Source organism: Dipodomys ordii, unplaced genomic scaffold (assembly GCF_000151885.1).
Source record: "Dipodomys ordii isolate 6190 unplaced genomic scaffold, Dord_2.0 Scaffold3, whole genome shotgun sequence".
Taxonomy (NCBI): domain Eukaryota; kingdom Metazoa; phylum Chordata; class Mammalia; order Rodentia; family Heteromyidae; genus Dipodomys; species Dipodomys ordii.
The window spans coordinates 5,867,750-5,873,005 of NW_012267219.1; the positions used below are offsets into that span (position 1 = coordinate 5,867,750).

Genomic DNA, 5,256 nt, shown 5'->3' on the forward strand with positions numbered 1-5,256 from the left:
TCCCGCGGTCCTCCTCCCCGCCCGGAGAGCCGCTCCCACCTCCGAGGCCTTTTCTCCCCCCTCGGAGGATCTGGGTTACCCGCACCCGCGCGGGAGCGCTTGACACTTGGTGCGGACGCGTCCTGCCCGTCCCCCCCCCCTCCCCACCGGCCGCTTCGCTTTGTTTGGACATTATTTTGATTTTTCCCACCCTGGGTCTCCATTCGCTTGCCTCCTCCCCATCATCGCCGGATTCCCTCGGGCATGGTCGAACCTCCCAAGTTCCCTGCTTCCTACCGCTTTAGTGTCACCCCTCCTGGGCTGTCGGATTTATTGTGTGTGTGTGTGGACCCGTGGGGGGGGGCTTGGGCGATGCGGTTCGAACACGGGGCGTGGGGGGCCCGTGTCAGGGCTCCACGGAAGGGCAGAGAACCCCACCACGTTCTCCGGTTCCTTGTCGGAAGGAAGGGGGAGAAGTAGTGGAGAATCTTGGGCTGCTGAGAGGTACCACGTGGTCCCGTGCTGTTTAAGGGGAGGCTGGAGGCCAGCCGGGCTGCGCCGCTGCTCCGAAGTGGCCGCCCTGCCCTCCCTCTGGTGGGAGGGTACGAAGGCCTGCAAAAAGTAGATAAGTCCACCCGAGGCCCTGCGAGTGTTGGGAGCAAACTTGTGCGCGACCCGAAGGGCGGACGACGCGCTCAGAATCTTAAAGGAAGTAGTAGATGGAGGTGTGAATTCGTCGGTCAGCCACGGCAAGCGCTCTCCGAGAGTAACTTAAAACCGGCGAATCTACGACGTCCGGAGGAAGCACTTGTCGGAGGATAAGGTTGATGAGTCTTGAGTGGAATACAACGTGGTGTCTCACCGTCATCCTCACAGTGTCGTTCCTTCCCCCCCCCCCCCCCCCGTCCTCCATTAGGGCTCGGGGAAGGGAGGGTAAGAGTTAACCACCTAGTTAACCACACAGGTTGATCACTTCCACTTGCTAGGTGGCAAGTCCATTTAAATACCGCACCCCAGTGTCTTTCGTGAAACGGTCAGCTGGCTTCTTTTAGAGATTTCACCTTGATTCAGTTAGCTAATTCTAATGTATTTGATACTGACACTAGATTTTTATTTATTTATTTTTTTAGTTTTTACTTTCTGCCAGATACAGTGGTGTGTTGTTGGAATGATTTTTAAGTAAGCTGGTAGGTGGCAGACTTGGACTCGAATTAAGTACTTTGAGCTAAGCTTTGGTACTTTGTTCCCTATTTCATTAGTTGTTTCTGTAAGTCCGTAAATACTTACTTTATTGCATTATAGCAAGCAATAAGACGTTGGAAACTGACTAAATATTCTCATTTCCCCTCAGCTGTTTATTACTGAGGAGAAATTTGAGCATTTCTTAGGACACCTGGGTTTATCATGGCTTGTAAAACTTTTAATATGATTTAATGTCAAATTTAGTATCAAGATTTGCTCTTTATATTTAACTATCTATATATACTTAATCTTTATATGATTTTTAAAAATTTACTCAGCCTAGTACTACCACATGGAAATATTAATGTGGATATCCATGAAGTAGAACTCTGAATTTCAGTACGAATATTGTTTCTTTTTAGTGTTGTCATGTTTTAGTATATTGAACAATACTTGGTATAGACCCTGCAGTATGATAGAAATAGGTGCATATTAAACATTTTAAATTTTGGTATTTTACAGATGATTATATTGTTTGCTTCTTAGCAAGGTTACTGTAAATCATGCTAAAGAGTAGTATAAAATAGAACAATAAATCCTCTAGAAATTGTACCAGGAAGGGTTTTGGAAAGGGGAAAACATGATGGGAGAATTGATTGGAATGTGTTGTGTACATGTGTGAAAACATGTTGAAATTCCCCCTGTGTAACTAATGTGTACTAATGAAAAATAAATAGGAAGTGAATGTGCATTACTTCAGTGCTTTTATTTCTAAGAAAAGGAAACTCAATATCATATTTAGGCAACAGGGGGGAATGACATGTTTCTTTGCACTAATTTTCTCTAAAGTAAAAAACTTCAGACACAAAATAGTGCTGAGCAGTTGCATAAAAATACTTCAGATGTGCAAACTGGCAGGTCTAACCTTTACTTTCCCCTCCCCCCCCCAAAAAAAAAAGAAATGTTGTAGAATAAGGCTTTGATTCAGAGTTTTAAGGAGAATAAATTAGTAATTACAGATGTAATAAAGAATTTATGAGTTCAGATCTGGCTGATATATTGATGATGATAATTCAGTTGTCAAACTCCTTTTTGAGACTCAGTTAAAAGTTTTTAGTATTTCAAATATCTGATTTAGCCTTTTGTGGGTACTTGGGAAAATACTGTTATTTTGTAGCTAAAATTGGTCATACCCAAATGAAAAAGCGTCTTGCGTATTCATTATTACCATTTCAGAAAGACAAGTTGAGCTACTGAGAAAAAGATGGTAGATTTTCCTTAAGTTCATTATTTTTAATTTATTGTATTTTATATTTTTATGTTATTGTAAAGGTGATGTGCAGAGAGGTTACAATTATTTAAGTTAGATAAAGAGTACATTTCTTTTTGAACAATGTCACCCTTTCCCTCAGTGTCTTTTAGTTTTTCCCTCCCATCTCAACCAAAAGTTGTATGGTTCGTTTTTAACCTAGTATCTAGTATCACTTCTGCATTTATTCACCCTTTGTCCCACCCTTTCTATGCCCTTGCTTACCCTCTCAAACACAGATTAAAAAAAAAAAAAAACAGCAGCAAAGAAAGAACTCTTGTTTCCACTTCCTGGAGTTAATTTTGATAAATATTATTTTATATGATCAGATGCATATAGGTAATACATCTTTGTATTCCTCTCCTAAGAATATTCTCCTTTGGTTTCACTGTATGTGCATACCTAGAGAGTTGTATAATTTATCATGTCTCAGTCTTTATTTTTTTTTAACCATTTAGTGTGTTTACTTGCAGATTATAGAGGCACATTCTAGCTATCACAAATGAGGGGAATCATGCAACTTATTCAGTGAAGTAGAGAAAGCAACCTCAGAATTCATATGGAAAAACCAAAGACCCTGAATAGCAGGAACAATCCTTAGCAGGAAGAACAGTGTTGGAGAAATATCAATATCAAACTTCAAACTCTATTACAAAGCCATAATAATCAAAACAGCTTGGTACTGGCAGAAGAATAGGCCTGAGGACCAATGGAACAAAATAGGAGACCCAGAAATGAACCCACACATCACCTAATATTTGTTAAAGGAGTCTTAAGTTCATTCTTGAAAGCCTAAGTCTTTGAATTTATATAAAATGCATAAGAGTACTTTGTAGACAAGGATTTTCTCATAATATGCCGGTAAATGACTCATACCTAGGCAAGTATAAATTTTACTTGTTTCTAGGTGAATACTGCAATTACCATCTGTACCTAGATTCATAGAATAACCTAAATACTAACATACTATTTGTAAGCAATGATTGATTTTTATCTACAAGGTGATTTTCTAGAGATGAAGATAAGTTACAAAGTCTTAGACCGAACAGAACATACTTTGTATTTGTACTAGATTTTATAGTGAGAAGTAAATCAAAGTTAATTCAACAGTTATACTTCTTAAAAAGATGAGATAGGAAAGTAACACTAATCTGCATTAGGAATAAAGAATAGCACTTGTTGATCTGTATTTCCATTCTGACTAAAGACTCAGAACTATAAGTTAGCATTTAGGAAGTATAGAAAAAGAATTAAGAGACTGAAGATATTTACAATTTAAAGACACCTTTTGACACATGATTGTTTCTCTTGATGAGACAAAAAGAAAATTTCCTTGATTTTCATGCTTTATTGCATGTGTTTCAGGACTTTAATGAATGATAGTTAAATGAATGAAAAGAAAGTTGTATGGGTTGTAGATTGTTTACTTTGGAAACTTTTTTTTATTGTGAAAATACTGTATAGAGGGGTTACAAGTACATGGGCAAGATAATGAGTACATTTCTTATCGAGCATTGTAGCCTCCTTTGTTTCTCCTTCCCATCCTCCCTTTGGAAACTTTTTTTGGGGTACCCATCCTAGGGCTTGAATTCAGGGCATGGGTGCTGTCCCTGAACTGTCCCTGAGCTTTTGTGCTCAAGGCTACTGCCCTACCACTTTAAGTCACAGCTCCATTTCTGGCTATTGTGAATAAATACGTGACTATAAACCATCAAATTAACTATTTTCTCCATTTTGGGGGGGGGTCTGGTCATGGGGCCTGAACTCTGGGCCTGGGCGCTGTCCCTCAGCTCTTCAGCTCAAGGCTAGTGCTCTACCACTTGAGCCACAGTGCCACTTCCAGCTTTTTTCATTTTGCCTATGTGGTGCTGAGGAATCGAACCCAGGGCCTCAGGCATGCAAGGCAAGCGCTCTACCATGAGCCATCTTCCCAGCCCTATTTTCTCCATTTTTATTATTATTCCACTCCCAATCATTTTCCTAATTTTTCTGTGTCATGGTAAGTGATGTGAGCTACCTTTACAGAATAGCTGAATATTGAATGTCAACAACCTTTATAACTTTTAGTAGGCTGATGGTAACTGGGAAGTGCAACCTTAATTTATGTTTAGAGATGTTTAAAATGTCAATATCTTCATTTCAGTAAGTTTACAAATGATGATGATTGATTTCAGGTTTTAGATCTTGCCCTTCAGTACTACTGTTTAACTTAGAAAACTTTGAGGCTTTTTTTGTTCCCTTACATTTGTGCAACTTTGAGTAACACTAACAAAATAAACAATGTGAAGTCACTATTCACATCATTTTCAAGTCATTTAGTATACATTTTCTGGAAAAAATTACTGAGAATTTTAGTTGTGCCAGGGTAGTGATTACCAAATAAGGTGTGTATTGTACCATTTACAGGAAATGAAACCAAAAGTAAACTCTTAAGACTAGAAATAATAACATTGAAGTGTATGTTTTTGGGTGGAAGTAGGGGTGAGGATGGGACATGTAGTTGAGTGATAGAGTGCCTACCTAGTAGGCCGTAGATTTCAGTATCAATGGGAGAGAACCACTTATTTGTCACCTTTTAGTTGCTTAAAAATCTACAAAAGCAACTTTTCTTAAGCCTTTTTGTAAATGTGTTAGTGATTCTAGGATTAATGTACCCTAATTGGCTAAGAAAATCCAGACCTACTCAGTGTCATTTATCTATTTCATAACATTAAGGCTTTAGTTTTTCCAAATTACACCATTTTTGTAGTATACATGAGATTTTAAATGATTTTTTTTTTTTTTTT

At 38.9% G+C, this 5,256-nt stretch overlaps 1 protein-coding gene across 4 annotated transcripts in view; it reads left to right on the forward strand.

Annotated features, from left to right (window-relative positions):
- Positions 1–5,256, forward strand: part of Usp15 (ubiquitin specific peptidase 15) — a 105,062-nt gene that overhangs the window by 417 nt on the left and 99,389 nt on the right. The gene's annotated exons all lie outside the window — the stretch shown is intronic.